General features: G+C 39.8%; 1 protein-coding gene across 1 annotated transcript in view; it reads left to right on the top strand.

The window, feature by feature from the left end:
* Window positions 1–2,906: 2,906 nt before the first annotated feature.
* Window positions 2,907–17,526, top strand: part of PAK2 (p21 (RAC1) activated kinase 2) — an 88,426-nt gene continuing 73,806 nt past the window's right edge. Inside the window, exon 1 of the mRNA XM_027845166.1 lies at window positions 2,907–2,990. The gene's annotated coding sequence lies outside the window, so the exon portion shown is untranslated. The remainder of the gene's footprint in view (window positions 2,991–17,526) is intronic.

The raw sequence follows: 17,526 nt of genomic DNA on the forward strand, positions 1-17,526 counted from the left end.
CAGGAAAAAAAGCAGCTAGTTAGTTGTATTATGGAAGCCATCCTAAAATATGGCTTCCTACCCTTTTCCAAAGGTAAATACCTTCAAAGAGGATTTTGCTCTCCCAGAGGCTTTATAGGTGGGCCCAGAATCTTATCTTGCCCAGAATCAGGTCACCATACAATTTCCAAACCACTTCTGGCATGTCCTCCGTTCCATCCCAATTTCTAGCCCAAAGATAGATAGATAAATGATAGGTAGATAGATATACATATACACATCCATCAGTCTATCTGTCTTGTCTATCTATCTGCTTATTCTATCTATCTGCCTATCTCATTTTCTGCTACTGGAATGTAAGCTTTTTGAGAGCAGGGACTGGCTTGCTTGTATTTGTGTCTCCAGTGCTAACACAGTACCTGGCATATAGTAAATGCTTAATCAATATTTTTTCTTTTCAGTACAGTGCAGAGATAAGAGTGAGGTTTCTGTCTTTGGCCTGATAATTGAAAAGACAATATTTGTATGAGCAAATTAAGTTTTTTAATCTGTTTGTGTTCTGATGGGTTTAGCTGTTAAAAAGTTACCAAAACAGGGGCAGCTAGGTGGTACAGCGAATAGAGCACTGGCCCTGGAGTCAGGAGGACCTGAGTTCAAATCCATTCTGAGACCAGACCCTAGCTGTGTGACCCTGGTCAAGTCACTTAACCCCATTGCCTAGCCCCCCACCCAAAAAAAAAGTTATCAAACCACAAAGTCATACAATTGTGTGGCTTTCTAGATTGCTTGCTTCTAGAAGTACATTTTGTCTCTTGGAATGATTTTTACATGTAGTATCAAAGAACTCATTGAGCTGGAAGGGATGTTAAAGATTATCTAGTCTAGCAATTAAACCTCATTTTACAGATGTGGAAAGTATAGTAAGATGGGAAGTGACTTATCTGAGGTCACAATTCCAACTTAGTTATATGATCACAGAATGTCACCAGCTGGGTGGGACCTTATTGATAAATCTATTTCCATTTCCTTATTGGACAGATAAGGAAATTGAAATGGAGACAGTGACTTGCCCAATATCACATAGATAGTACTGAAGGCAAGACTAGAACATAATTTCAGCTTAGCATTGAGTCTCCCAGTTCATTCTTTCTACCATACCATGTTAACTTCTACAAAACTGGATGCCACTAATCTTTTGTCTATACATCTTGGACCTGTCTCTGAGAAGCATCCAAATATACCACAGGCCTAGCTCACTGCATCCTGATTTATTATTCTTCTGTTCCTTTCATTTCACTGCTCCAGGCAGAATAAGGAATAGGTTGAGGAAAGGGAGCTAAAAACAGTTAAGTGATCATTATACTTGACTTCTATGTAAAAGGGAGATCAGAGAAGGTGGATCCAAATTTTGAAGTAGATGAAATTTGTTTTTGGAAGTTTCCTGCTTCCTTTCTGTGGGGTAACTAGGTGGCGAAGTAGATAAGAATATCAGGCCTGAAGTCAGGAAGACTCTTATTCATGAGTTCAAATCCAGTCTGACACCAGCTGTGTGACCCTGGGTAAACCTCTTTAGTGTTTTTGCCAAGGAAACCTCAAATGGGGTCACAAAGAGTTGGCCACCACTAAGCAACAAAAAAATTTCCTTTTTATACTGCTATGCAGTACAGTATTGATTATATAGATCATGGGGAAACTGAGGCCTGACTTTAAAAAAAATATGTGGATGTGTGTATATATATGTAAATATATAAAATTTCTTTTAAAATTTCCCAGTTACATGTAAAAAAATTAACATACATTTGTAAAAATTTTGAGTTACAAATTCTCTTCCTTCCTCCCACACCTTGAGAAGGCAATCAATATATTGATTATACATGTGAAGTCATGCAAAATATTTCCCTATTAGTCCTGTTGCAAAAGAAAATATACAACAAAAAGGAAGAAAAATAAAAAAATGCACTAAGAATTCATCAGTTCTCTCTGGGGGACGATAGCATTTTTCATCATGGGTCCTTTGGAATTGTCTTGGATCATTGGCTACATCAGTGTCTAAGTCTTTCACAGTTGATCATTGTTATAATATTGCTGTTACTGTACACAATGTTATCTTGGTTCTGCTCATTTTACTTTGCATCAGTTCATATAAATAGAATGACTTTTTTGAATGAATGAATAAGGCATTTATTAAGTGCTTACCATGTGAAAGCATTGTGTTTTGGAAGTCAAGATCTGGTAGGTAAAACACCTAAATGGCTTCAGGAGGTGGCATATCCCTTGAGAGGACTCTCAGAATAGAAACGGTAAGCCTTTCCCAAGCATTAGAAAAAAAAAAAAAGCATTGAAGTGTGCATAGGATAGGTGTATATCCTAATTGCTTGGTGAACTGCCCCGATTCGAGCAGAACTGGCGTAGGCCCTTTCGGAGACAGGGGATTGGACTAGATGAAAGGTGCATGGCTTTTCTGGACTCAACCAGCAGCCACCCGGGAACTACAACTCCCAGCAGCCTCTTCGTCCCTTGGCGGACGGCGGCCAATCGGGTTTGAGGGGCTCAGTTTGGCCCGGGAGAGGCGCCGGCGCCCGCTCGGCGCAGCCTGAGGTCGCTGCTGTTGTTGACGCCGCGTCCTCCGAGCTCCCCTGTCCCCCCCTCCCTCCTTCAGGGTTGTGGCCACGCGCAGCGGCGGCGGCGGCGGCGGCTGTTCCGCTTCCCCTCAGGCCCCGGCGGTCGCCATTGCCGAAGGCTGCCTCCCCTGCCTGCACTGGGGCACTCGGGGCGGCGGCACGGCCTAGTAGCGAGGGCGGCCGCAGCAGCGACCCGGGGCAGGGGGCCTCGAGTTGCCGAGGCCGGCTCCCGTCCTCCCGACCCTGCCCTCCCTGGCCGCGCCCTCCCGGGGCGGCTCCGGAGCCAGCCAGCCAGGCGGGGAGCGCGGGGCTTGCGTCCGGGCGGTCGCGGGAGGCGACGCTGATCCAGGCGCCTCGCAGGGGCGGGGACGCTTCGCTCCGTGGCCGCGGGTAAGTGAGGCCGGGCCGTGCTGGGCGCCCCTCCCCGGCCGCCGGGGAGCCCGGCTCTGCCGCCGCCGCCACCTGTGTCCCGGGGCGGTGGCTGCTTATTGTTTGCTCCCCCGGGGCAGGCTTCTTCCCTTTCGTACCCTTGGGGAAGGGAGGACCGAGAAGTTGGGGGGGGTCGTTCTGCCCCCGCGCCTGCCCCTGAACTGCCCCAGGGCTCTGCCCCTCTCCTCTCCACTTCTCCCCCTCCGCCCTCCCACGCGCACGCCTTTTTCTTTTTCTCGTGGCCCCCTTTGGGGTCTGGCCAATTTTTCTTCTTCCAGACAGTGCCCAGCGATCCCTTCTGTCCTCCCTCTTAGGGCTCTGGACATGGGTCTCTTGAATCCCTGCCCAGCCCTTAACCCCAATCAGCTATATCTCCTTTCCCCCAAACCACAGCAGCTGAAACTCCTGGTCCACAATCCTAGGGAACCCCCACCCCACCCCCCACCCTCTTCACTGCTCTGGAGCAGTCTCATTTCTGATCATTTCTATTTTAATCCTGTGCCAGGAGAAAAGTTAGTGACTTCTTTAGGTAACCTTAAATTAACTTGAAGCTACTGATAATGGACTTTCTGCAACTTAAATTTTTTTTTCTTTTGGGGGGGTGCGCCCCTTTTAGAATAAAAACTTTATTTCATGAGTGGATTCATACTTTTGGAGAAGTCTTTAAGTACAGAATGACCTGAGTATTGATGTTTGGAAAGTACTTAACAGTTTTCTGGTTAGGGTATAGTTTCTGGTCGCCTTTTTTGGAGGGGGGTAGAGGGAGATAATGCTCCTAATGCAATAGGAGATTTATTTCCCAGCACAGGTGATTCATTGATTTCTATCCAATAATATATACACGTTTTGCCAGCTTTGCAAAAGGACACAATCAGAATGGTTAGGCCTAAAATTAGACCCACAAGCTGGGTTTTGGATCAAGGCTATACGCGTCACATTTTTTCCCCTGCTGTGTTTGACTCTTCCGCTCTTATAAGTAGGCAGGATATTGAAATCTACAAGAATTTACTCTTGAGAGTTTGTTTTTGTAGGGTTGTCCAGAAAAATAAGAATAATTTAAAATGAAGCTAGATGAAGATCTCTTTTGTTAGATGAACTCAGTGCACAGTAATTTTGGAGGCAAGTAAAAACTTGTCCAGCTTTGCCAGAGGTTCTGTAGCTTTTGTCAAAGACTTAACTTTTTAGAGAAAAGGAAGACCGTGTAAAATCTCGTATAAGAATTTAGGTTTAAGGCGACACTTTTATCTTGGGCTTTTTAAATTGTGCACTTGGCACTATTGGTGAGCAAGTAACAATTTTTTTAATCATCAGAAGAAAAAGCATCTACCAAAGAGAACATTTAGTTATGACAATGTTTAAGGTGACAACTGCTTATTAATAAAGAAAACTAAGGACTGATGATAAATTTTTAGCCCCTCAGCAAAGATGATTTGTACTTATTTGATATGGACCTAGACTTGAACCCATGGAGGGGATCCAAATTCAGGTATTTTTGTGTGGTCTTCTCATTGTTACTGCTAAAGACCTACAAATAGTAGTCCTTTTCCAAGCATAATAAAAAAAAATTAGCATTGAGGTGTTCATAGGCTATGTACATATCATGACTGGCTGGTGAGCAACAATGAATAGTTTAGATCTTAATGTCTTCTTTTTAGAGACTTTCAACACAACCACTCCTGTATAGGTAGGGGTTAAATATTTGATAGTGGTGGTTCTGGTAACCTCAGGGTATGAGATGTTGAAACTGTTAAAAGTTCTTTAAAACTTTTATTTTTTATAACAGTTGCATGTGCAATCCCTGGTTCTTATTCAGAGAGTTACAAAACCAGAATTATAGCCAGCTGGAAGTGACCTCAAAGGTCATTTAAGGCAGTGGCTATATTGTACAGATGAGGAAATAGAAGCCCAGAGAAGTGTATGGTGACTTGCTTAAGCTTATTAAGCTAATAAGTAGCAGAATCAGTATTCTATCCTAGGCTTTCTGTTCTTCTAGGTATTCCTATCTGGTTGAGACCTAGGATCCTGTGACCAGACAACTTACTAATCAGTGATATTGCTGTTATTTGGAAATTATTTATTTTTCTGGATCATCGTAATGTTTGTAATGTTTGCATGACCAAGAGATGATTTCCATATAGGTTCTTTGCCTGCAGTTAGTGGAAGCTGCCATCAGGTGAATGGTGATGTTCTGGGACTAGAGCAACCAGGATACCTCATTGACTTGGTTGATAGAGTAACATGCTTTTCCATTAAATTTTTTTTTTAAACAGCATTCTGGTAGGATACACAATTTCTGTAGGATACACATAATTTTATATTTAGTTCATGACTTTAAGATATCAGAATCTAGCTGATATATTTTCTCACAGATCTTTAACTTATTATTTACCACAGTTTAAAGTAAAATGCTTAAGTAAAGCATTTACTTAATGGCCTTAGTAAAATGCTTCTTTGGATTCCTCCTGAATTTATCTTAGGTCACACGATCTTAAGGCGTGTCTTGTTAGTATTTTTGTCCTTTTCATGTCAGAAATTCATGCTTTTCCTACTCTTTAGCAGCTTCCCTCAAATCCTTTGATCTTTTGTTGATGGACATTTGATCACTTCTAAGGTAATAGAAAAGATGGAATATATTCAAGTGACTTAGCTCCAAACCAGTACTACTGTCCTTGTAGCATTCATCTACCATAGTCTACAACTGAAAAATGAAAAAAAAAAAAAAAGTTATAAGAGCTGATGTTTTCTGTCCCTCTGGTTAGAGTGAGCCTGTCAATCTTGATGTTCATCAAGCATTTTGAATCTTTATCTTCAGAAAAATCAGGAGTGAATAATGGCTCTTGTGATAATTTTATATTATTTTGCTGCATCATTTGTGACTAATTTGATTTTTTTGTTTTTTGGAATTAAAATGAGACCTTTTGTGATTAGTAAAATACAAATTCATTTGAAAGTGTTACTGAATTTTTAGTAGCTATTTTTGTCTTGAATTTTCTCTCGATACTGATAGCATAAAAATTATATGTGAGCATCTGTGAAATTTTCTGACATTAGAAAAAAGTTCCTCATACATGGAAGATTGGGAATTCAGTTTAGCAAACACTTATTAAGTGCCATCAGGGTTTTGTTGTCGCTCATTGATTGATTGATTGTCTCTAGTCAGACGGGAATTTAGATGCTGATTTATTTGTTTGTTTCTAAGCTTCTATTCCTCTCCTCCCCATTCACAACCCAAAAGACAAAAATCCAAAGCTGTTTTAGAGCTTTGGAAGAGGGACTTCAGATATAATTTAGTGCAAACCCCTCATTTCATGTTTAATTGTTTCTATAGCAACCATCACACACCCTTGATTAAATACAGAGTGCTTTCTGAAAGCATTGGAGTTACAAAACTAATCTTCCTTGAGTATATCTTTTTAATGATAAGCGTTTGCAGCAGATACAAAACATGGAAATTTTGGGAGGTAATTTTAGAGGTTAGAGTGAAAATAGAATATTCCTGTGATGTTTAAGATGTAAATATTAAGCTAGGGGTGGTGCTACATTCCTGTAATCCTTGTTACTGGGGAGGCTGAGGTTAGTGGATCACTTGAGCTTGGAATTCCTGTTGTGGCTTGGCTAAAGCTGTTAGAGGGTCCTCACTAAGTGTGGCACCAATATGGTTAAGCCTGGGAGTGGGGCTACCAGACTACCTAAGGAGGTGTAAATCGGCCTGGGTTGGAAGTGGAGCAAGTTGAGAAGCTCTCTTGTTGATTGAGTAGGAGGGTTGGGCCAGTGAGTGGTTGCAGCATTTCCATCCAGGGTGGGATTGGGAGACCAAATGTCTTCCCTCAATTTAATGCTTTTTTATGCTGTTAGTTTTTCAGACTTTCATGAGCAGGAAAGATTTTGTTGAAGTTGCACATTTGTTTCAGTAGAGCACATCAAAGTGTATTTTTAAGATATCTTTCCAGTTTATCTAGTTTTGTTTTTTATTATGAGTTTATCCAGGATCTATAGACTTACAAATAAAAAGTCACCTATTTGTATTGGGAGGCAGTTAATATTCTGGGTGCACTGAAGAACAAAATCTAGGCAAATACCTCAGTACGAGATGAGTGTGTTACTTTTACTGTTCAACATTTTTGAAAGCATCTTAGAGTACTTTAATTATTGAAATATTTTAAAAACATTTGACATAATTTGACATAGTGGTGGGAAATTGTTCCCAAATTTCATGTTAAATTTTCAAATGTAAAACAAAAAGAAACAAACAAAAAGCTGGGTATTGGGTTCCAAATAGTCTTATATGAGTTAGAAAGTTGTTTTCATAGTCTTCTTTTGGTTTTTCTTTGGTCCCAAGATCTCTCATTGAGAGGTTCTGCTTTAAGCCTAGGTTTGTACTAGCTGCAACAGCAGGATACCCTGAGGAGAGGTAGGAGGCCCATCTGATGGAGACAGCCCAGGACCCTGAACCACTGGACCTGTTAATAACCCAGTTCCTGTAGCCACCCTTGTGGAGAAAGGGCCAACAATCCCACCATCGGCTGACCAATGGTTACCTTCAATGTACACATGCTAATGTGGCTGACGCAGCATGGGAGAGGGAGGGAGAGACAGGAGACAGATGTGCCAGCCAGGTCAAACCACCACCAACACTTCATCCACCACTTCTATTCAGACCCTGATAGGCCCCAAATCCATTTAGTGAAGTTATTACTGTGAATAAGGGGCCCACCTTCTTTACCACTTTTAATATTAGCTGATGATCACCTACCACATAAGGGAACATAAGTCCAAGAGCCCCGGGAGTTGTTTCACCCACTAGATAATGGGTCTTACTTCCAGCCCAGCTTCTGAAGCTGTCATCATCCAGGGAAGCAACCCCACAGCTACTGAAGACCAGGAAGAGAAAATTATTGCCAATAAATTATTTAGCACTGTCAGATGATTCAGTATTAGAAATAGATATGATTCTATCAGTGAAAATGGCATTAAAGAAAGATGCATTACCTTCTGCTTTGCACTGCATCCTAAGGACTATCAGATCTTTCCACCTGACTTGCAGCTGAAACATACCATATTGTTATCCCTTGTACTGGAATGTTGAGCTCCTTGAGAACAGAGATTGCTTTACTTTTCTATTTTATCTTTACTTCTTGTTTTTTTTTTTTTTTAGGCAATTGGGGTTAAGTGACTTGCCTAGGGTCACACAGCTAGTAAGTGTCAAGTGTTTGGTCTGAGGCCAGATTTTAACTCAGGTCCTCCTGACTTCAGGGCTGGTGCTCTATCCACCCATGTGCCCTGTATCTTTACTTCTAAGCACAGTGCTTTGCAGTTAGGTGACACAATGAATAAAGCCTGGGCTTGGAGTCAGGAAGACCAAGTTCAAATCTAGCCTCAGACACCTCTTAAAGGTGTGACCCTGGGCAAGTCATTTAATCTCTGTCTGACTCAGTTTCCTCGACTTTAGAATGAGGCTAATAATAGCACCTATCTGTCTGGCTTGTGAGGATCAAATGCAATAATATTTGTAAAGCACTTAACACAGTGCCTGGCAGATAATAGTTGCTTATTAAATGTTCATTCCCTTCTCTTCCCTTCCCCATAATAAGTACTTAATCAATGCTTTTTCATTCATTCACTAGACCATAACATGCCTAGCTAGCTAAGAAATTTTTTTTTTAATTATTTTACTAAATATTGAGACTTTGTGATTAGGAGAAGTAAAATTCCATCCTAATGTACTGTAAGGCATTTTTGGAGAATTGATTTGTACTATAGTCAGAATGGTTATAGGCTGGACTTCATCTTTCTAAACCCATCTTGTATTATTAGTCTCTTCCTTTCTTCTCATTTGTCTTTTCTTGTCTTGCTCTTTTATGATTCCTCTGTTTTATGTTTACCCACCCTCTCAAAATGCTCAAAACCCCCCCCCCCCAAACATTTAGTAGTTCTTTACTGCTTATCACATCAAATCTGAATTCCAATGTGGCTGAATGTCCATTATTATTGAAACTTACTTTACCTATTCAGCCTTAGCTTTCAGTCTTACCCAATCCATTCTAGTTAGCCTGATTTCTTTATTATCCCTCATTCAAGTTATGCTGCTTCATATTGGTCTCCTTTACCAAAATGCCGTGCCTGGTCTTGGAGTCCTGGGACATTGTGTGACCTTAGGCAAATAACTTCATATCTCAGTTATTTTTAAAATGAGGATAATAATACTTATACTACCTGCCTCAGGCGATGATTGTAAGAAAACTTAGACTTTCTACAACTTGAGAGTAAGACCCATGTCCTAGAATACAAGGAAGACTGGTATAGTGAAAAATGTGGCTTAGGTTCAAATCCCGTCTCTACCCCTGCAAGCTATTTAACATCATATGAAAAAATGGAGAGATTGATCTCTAAGGCCCCCCCAGCTCTAAAATTCTATTAATTATGGTATAAAGAGTACAATCTTTGGAGCTGTTACTTACTGTTTGACCTTAGGCAGGTCACTTCATCTCCTTTGGGGCCCCAGTTTCCTCATCTGTTATGGGGTGGTGGTCAGAATATAAATGACCTCTTAGCCCCCTTCCAGCTCTGGATCCCATAATCCACAGCCTATCCTATAGTACATATAAATGTCAATAAACATTGCTGGGCTTATTGTCCCGGGGGACAAAGATTGAGATGTTTAAAATACTCAGATCTGTGATAATATTGTTGATAAAAAAAGCATGTCAGTTTTTTTTCCTTACATTTTACCTAAAATGGCAGTTTCACCTGTTTTAGCTTTTTTCACAGTGGTAAATGTATTAGGGATTGTGGTAATGAAAACTGTCCTCTTTGGAGTTTATTCTTCATTCCTGGGTATTTTTGAGGTTGGTAGGTTGCAGGTGTCACTATTGGTTCACCAGTGTTTAGAAGTAAGGTAAGTGAATGTTTAATACTTGAATTGAAGCCTTATAAAGTTTTGGAATTGTGACTCTAAATGAAGCAGTTAATAGCTTTATTGTTTCTTTTAGTGTCTTAATCCCTTGCTTTCCAGAACAGATAACTCTCCCTGATCTGACCTTCACTTGACCCTTTATGCCATCATTAGTTGGAATTACTACTACTAGTAGTTTATAGTACTACTAGCAGTTGCTAGCATTTACATAGTGATTTAAGATTTGTAAAATATTTTACAAATGCCGTCTCTTTTTCTCCTCACAACTACCCTGGGAGGTAGATGCAGTTATTCCCTTTTTATAGATGAGGAAATTGAGGCAGACAAGTTACATGACTTTCCCAGAGTCACACAACTAGTACCTTTCTGAGGCTGGATTTGAACTCAGATCTTCCTGACTCCAGATTTAGTGCTCAATCCACCAGCCTAGCTGCCTAAAAATACCAATTAGAATGTAAACTCTGAGAGCAGGGACCACCTCTTTTTGTCTTTATGTTTTCATCATGCATCCTGGTGCCTTGTAATCATTCACAGAGTATTGATCAAACACATAGTAGTACCAAGCACTGAGAATATAAAGGAAAAGCAAAGATAATTCCTGCCCTCCAGGAGCTTACCATTCTCATGGTATATAAATGGTTCTTGAATTTTTCAGATAGGTAGAGAATGTTGTCTTCTGCTAATACCTCAAATTCCTCTTTTTCCCCATACCTATTCCTTTTACTGTATTGGAACTGCTCTCTTAACTGATACTTCATGTTATTCTAGAAAAAAACCTATCTTTTGTAAGTACTCATCTTCTCTGTAACCTTTTTATGCTGTTGATCACCTGCTACTTCTTGAACCTCTGCCCTCTCTTGGTTTCTCTGTTGTGGTATTATTACCACATTTCCTTGTGTCCTTTCTTGGAGCTTAAATTAACAGCCCACTAACTGTGGATAATCCTTCTTTAAAAATTTTTCTTTTTTCAAAAAAATTTAATTTTTTGGTTACATTTTAATTTCCAAACTGTCTGTATATCAGTTCTTTCTCTGGAGATGGATTTGAGTATGATACTCAGAATAACTTAGTCATTCACCTTTTTTTTCAAATTATATTGCTGTTAACTATATATAATATTCTCTTGGTTCTGCTCATTTCACTCTTCATTATTTCATTCTCTTCTTTCCATGTTTTTCTAAGATCATCGAGCTCATCATTTCTTACAGCATAATAGTATTATTCCATCGCAATCATATACCACATTTTGTTTAGCCATTCCCCCATGATGAGCATCCCCTTAATTTTAACTTCTTTGCCACCACAAATTGAGCTGCTATAAATATTTTAGAACCTATAGGTTATTTTCCTCTTTCCCTGATCACTTCGGGAAACAGACCTAGTGGTGTGTTACTGGGCCAAAGTGTATACAAAGTTTTATAACTCTTTGGGTATAATTCCAGATTACTCTCCAAAATGATTGGATTGCTTCACAGTTCCACCAGCCGTGTATCAGTGTCCTGGTTTTTCCATATCCCTTCCAACATTTGTCATTTTTCCCTTCTGTCATTTTAGTAGTCCCTGATTTTCCAAACATTAAATGATTTATTTTTGGTAATGTTGAGTGATATTAGGGTTGTAAAAAAAACTAGTCTTTCTCTGATAGTCATTTATTTTTCCAGATTATTCTATTTAATTGATTTATTTTTCTATTTATTACCTAAAAACTAATTACTGCTTTATAGTCGTTTCAGATCTGGCAGTACCTCTTCATCTAACTTTAGACACTTAGTAGATGTGTCACTTAATTGTAAAAATGGGGATAATAATATCACCTACTTTGTAGGATTGTTTTGAGGATCAAATGAAATAATATTTGTAAAAAACACTTAGCACCCTGCCTGGCACAGAGTAGGCACTATGTAAATGATTTTCCCCTTCAGTTCTCCTCCCTTCCACTTCATCTTTAAAAAGTTTTTCACAGGGACGGCTAGATGGTGCAGTGGGTGGAGCACAGGCCCTGGAGTCAGGAGGACCTGAGTTCAAATCCAGCCACAGACACATCACACTCACTAGCTGTGTGACCCTGGGCAAGTCACTTAACCCCAATGCCTAACCCTGCCCCCCCCAAAAGAGTTTTTCACAGTCTTGACTGTTTTCTGTAAAAAATGTTGTTTTTAAGAAACCCCATTGGCATTTTGTTACATCTGTATATGCCTAGTAATGGAGTCCTTTAAGTCAAAGTATGGATGTTTTGAACTAGATGACTTCTAAATCCCCTTCCAACTCTTGAATCTGTGAACCTATGATCTTCCTCCCCTCAGTAGAGAGGTGCCAAATGAAGCGTACATTGCCAGACAAAACCAAGCGACACTGATTTGTTTGAACTTTGTTCCTAGGATGGGTTCTATTTGGGGGTGGTATTATTGGGAGGTATCAAGGTTTGGTTTTTTTTTTAAAAGCATTCTGACACCTAAAGTGATGGGCTTAGGTCCTGTTTAAGTATGGAGGTTTGGATCCAGCCTGCAAACAGCCTAATATTTGGGACTTCCAGCCCCACTGTGGTGTTTAGAAAATGAAAACTTTAAGGAAGATATCTTAAAATGAGAGCTTAATAACCCTATTTAATGTAGACTTCTTAGTGTGGATGTGTGTTTATTTAAAGGTCTTTGTGTTGTTTAACTCAATTTAGCTAATTAGATCAGTTTTCATTTGAGCTAGCCATTTTTACTTTATTATATCTATTGATAATTCAAGATTGGGTGGGGGATTCTTAAGGATTCTGAAAATAGGGAAATTCTATAAATACTATATCTGTTGTATCTACTGTATACTATTAATGAAGAGGAAAAAAGAAGGTTATGTTCTCCTTCTCTTTTTCCCAGTTGGATAGGAACAAAGAATGTATGGAAAGAAATTAGGCTAGGCTGAACTATATTGGACCAAGGTGACTGACCCGAATTACCAGAAGCTGAGATTTTTAGTCTTTGAAACTGATTCTGATATCTTCACTTAGACATTCATGGTTATTTTTAGTGACATGTGGTGGTTATAACTATGAAGTAGATATACTTTGTGTCTATCAACCTTTTAATTCTTTCTGAATTTTTTTCCCTGGTAAAAATTTCCCTTCTTCCTTTTTGGGCCATTTCAATACTCATCTTTGATGAGTATTGATTTTAGCTAGGTTTATTTTTGCTGTAAATCTTTTTGTTTTCTATCATGGATTGGTAACTTATCTGTATAGTTGGTATAAAATGGGAATTTTATATTTTTGTTTCTAATTATGTTAAACATAAAATAGGAATATGGCCTTTCTCAGCTACCACATTTGTGTCCCCCCCTTTCCTAGTGTACCAACAGTGTTACTGTTCATTATTCACCCCCCCCTCCAATTTTTCTCACTTTGGAAGGAGCCCTTTGCCCCTGTGGGGCTTGGTGAAAACAGAGTAATCACTTGGAGGGGGAGCATGCTTTTGTATGTATGTATATGTGTGTAAGTGTGTGTGTATATATATATATATATAGCAAGTGGGAGATAGTGAAATAATTTCAGTGGTCCACATTATGGAAAAATTTCTGTTGAAAGTCTACTTTTAAAACTTTGTGTTAGAAAGCTTTCCTGCCAGCAGATTAATGCTTTATAGATCCCTTTTGGAGAAATGGAAACTGATCAAATGAAGATTAAAATGCAGATCTCTAGAAGCCTGCTGCACACTTAATAGTTTATTATGTAAAAAGTTTACAGTTTTTTAATGGTAGAAAATTACATTGCAAATCAGGTTAGGATCCAGATATAGAAATGCTAGTTGTGAAGTTATATAGTACTACCTAGTGCTATGGTCCTTCAGTTGGTCTTTGAGTAAGAAGAGACCCAATGGAGGTAACTTTCTCTGGATCTTGATCTGCCCTTAGGCTTTTGTAAAAAGGAAGATATCCCAGATATCTAAACATATTTATATAAAGGAGAAAAGGAGTTTGTAGAGAAGGTAAAATTGAAGATGAGGTGGAGTTGTGCACTGGATCGAGTTGAATCAATGAGGTGCCTACTATGTGCACTTTGTTCAAGGCAATGGGGATACAATGATAAATGTGAAACAGTCCCTGCCCTCAAGGAGCTTACAGAGTAGCCAGGGGAGGCATATGTGTGTATACATATATTACTTATATGTATATAAAAATACAGGAAGGAAACAGGTTTCATTAAGTATCTACTATGTGCCAGGTACCATGCTAAGTACCTTACAAATATGACCATTTTACAGTTGAGGAAACAGAAATTAAGTGACTTGCCTAGGTTAACATAGCTAGTAGTGTCTGAGGCTTAATTTGAACTCAAGTCTTCTTAACTCCACGAAAGGCACTAGCCCTAGGGAAAATAGGAATGGCTTCCTAGAGAAGCTAACTTGAGCCAAGCCTTGATGGAAACTAGCGATTCTAGGAGGCAGAGGTGAGGAGAGTGCAAAAGGCTGGGCAATGACTAGTGAGGGCTAAGGTGCAGAGATGTCAGGTAGAATATCCTGTATGATGGAACAGTAAAAAAGCTAGATTTGGTTAGATTACAGTGTATGTGTGTGGAGGAGAGTCATGTGGAATGAGTCTGGAAAAGGTAACTTGGGGTCAGGTTGTGAAGGGCATTAAGTGCCAAAGGGAAGCACAACCCTTTGAGTATGCAAGTGACATAGATATATGCTTGAGAAAAATCACTTTGGCATCTATGTGAAGGATGGACTGGAATGGTGAGAGAGTTGAGCTTTTTAGGAAATACTGTTGCAGTAGTCCAGTTCAGTGGTGGTGAAAGCCAGAGGGTGGTGGCTTTGTGAGTGGAGACGAGGGGTTGGATGTGAGATAAGTTATGGAGGTAGAAAGGACAAGATTAAACACTGATTGAGTGAGTGAAAGTGCAGAGTTAAGGATGACACACTGTGGTTGGCCAACCTGTGTGAGTAGAAGCTTGTTTGTGCTTTTAACAGAAATAAGAATTTTGGAAGAGGAGTGAGTTTGTGGGGAAAACTGACCAGTTCTGCTTTTGGATGTGTTGAGTTTGAGATGTCTATAAAATATCCATTTCTAAACATTAAAAACAATGATACAGGAGAGACATGAGGCTGAATATTTAGATTTGGTAGCCATCTACATAGAGTGATATTTAAAACCATGGGACCTGATGAGGTCACTAAAAAAAGGTTGAGAGAAGAGAACCCAGATTGGAGACTTTGAAGTATACCACTTTCACAAAATGCCTGAGATGGCTGGTGATCCACCAAAGGAGACTCCGGAGGAAGGAGAACCAAAAGAACATGGTGTCATGAAAGCCTGGAAAAGAGAGAATATCTGGAAGAGAGTAGTCAGCAGATGGTATACAGGGAGATCAAGAAGGATGAGGATTAAGAAAAGGCTATTAGTTCCTCAGTTAAGAGGTCATTGGTAACTTTGGAGAGAAAGGGTTAAGTTGAGGGGTGATATTGGAAATCAGGTTTCTAAGGATTATGAAGTGAATGAGGGAGAGATGTAGTGAAGGCAATAAAGATAAAAAGTTTTTTTTCCTAGGAAGTATGTTCTAAATTAGGACTTTTAACTAGTGATGACAAAGGATCAATTAAAGTTTTTCTTTTAGGATGAGGAGAAATCTATATGTGTTTGAAGGCAAGGGGATAAGATCCTAGAATGAGGGAACAATGATGCATTATTTGCTTTATTTAGAGTCAGTATTCTAAAACTTTAAGAGGCTTAAGCACAAGTATTAAATGTTTATTTACTTTAATCCTATGTATTGGGGAACCAGTAGTAGGACCTGCAATGTAGCAATTTATCTATGAAAGGGAGTGTGATAGCTTGAAGGAATGGAAGGGTTAAGAGAGGGTTGGTGGATTTTCTTTTTTTTTGAAGAATGACTGAGGCCTAGGCATGTTTATAGGTAACGGGGAAGGGAGTAGACCAGGAGATATTGAAAGGCAGAGCCAATATGCTGAAAAACAGGAGGAAGAGATGGGGTCAGGGGCCCTTGGAGAAGATTTGACTTTGTTGAACAGAAGGATGGTCACCTTTTTATCACAGATTGGAACAAAAGGAGACAGCTTGGCACATGTCAGGGTTTTTTCAATGTAGAGAAGGGCAGAAGAGGGAGCCTATAACTTTTCAGCTTAGGAAGCAAGCCTACCTGTGTTCATAGGGAGTGAGAAGGGTGTGATGTGAGGAGGCTGGAGGAGAATGGAGAAGGTTTTGAATAGCTTCTGTGTGGGAGAGAGAATCCGTAAAGGAATAATAAGTAAAAGGATAGACTTGCTGCTCTGAGGGTCCAGTTGAGATTGAGGACCCAGTCAGCACAATTGTGTGAATTTTTCCAGTTCTGTTCAGCAGCAGGTGAGAAGGAGGAGAAGAGGCAGTGGTAAGAGTAATCCAGGGTTGGGGTTTGGCAGGGCGTGAGTGGTAATAGTGCGCAAGCAAGGGGTTCAAGAATCCAAGATACTGAAGAATTAAACTGGTCAGCTGAAGGGTTGAGATTGGGAAGGAAGGACAGGGAAGCAGAGCAGGGGTAATGATGGGGGGAGGATGAGGATGAAATCGTAAGTTGTGATCAGATAAAGGAACTTGTGAGTTCTTCATCATGCAGCAGTTGTAGGTGATGGCAGAATTAAGGGTGTGACCGTTTCTGTGTAGAGTGGAGTTGGAGTGGAAGAGCAGGTTGGGGAGTGGAGTAGATCCTGAAGGAGATCAAAAGAAATTATTATCAAGGGCTCTTCTGTGGAGATAACAGTGCAGTGGGATAAGATGAAGAAGATTAAAATGTTCAGGTCATACACCTTTAATCTTCTTTGAAATCTTTCTCTACAGTCAGGTACAGTTTAATAAAAAGGTGAGTAGTTTGACTCAGAAATCAGGTGATCTTCATTCAGAGGTTCTTGCCCTCCCTAACAATGGTCACAATTCTTTATTTTTTTGCCCAGGTGCAAACTTATTAGCTGTTTTAAATGATTCTTTAGCAAAGGAGTAAATATTGTTCTAGGTGTAGCTTTACTGTGTCTGTGTCTTTCAGTAGCAAGGAACAAGTTATTAGATATGCAATTTAGATAGCTGTAGGGACTTGAAACCATGCTACTGCATAAGAGGCTGTGTTGAAGAATCTGCTATACAGAGAAGTAAATACATAGTGATTTGAAGCAGGAAAGGGCACTAACAACTAGGGGAATGAGAAAAGGCATTATATAGGAGATGGAACCTGAGCTAATAATAAACCTTCTAGAAAAAAGTGGATACTAAGAGGTGGAGGTGAGAACGGTGTACATTTTAGGCCAGGAGATGGCCAACTTGAAGGTGCAAGAAAGGAAGATGGAATGCTGAATTTAGACAATAGTTTAGTAGTCCAAGCTTATCTACAATGTATAGAGTATATGAAGGGGAGTAACATGCAATAATTTTGGAGCCAGAGTCTAGAATACTTCAAATGCTAGGCTGAGGAGTTTGTATTTTATCTGAGAGGCAGCAGGGAACCTCTGAAGCTTTGGAGGCATGGGAGAAATGTGGTTAGGCTTATGTAAAATAAGACCCAAGCATACTGTATGTTTCAGAAGGAAAGTCTTAGTTACCTGAGTTTTGACCACTGTA

This window comes from Vombatus ursinus, unplaced genomic scaffold (assembly GCF_900497805.2).
Source record: "Vombatus ursinus unplaced genomic scaffold, bare-nosed wombat genome assembly UNPS02014959.1, whole genome shotgun sequence".
NCBI lineage: Eukaryota > Metazoa > Chordata > Mammalia > Diprotodontia > Vombatidae > Vombatus > Vombatus ursinus.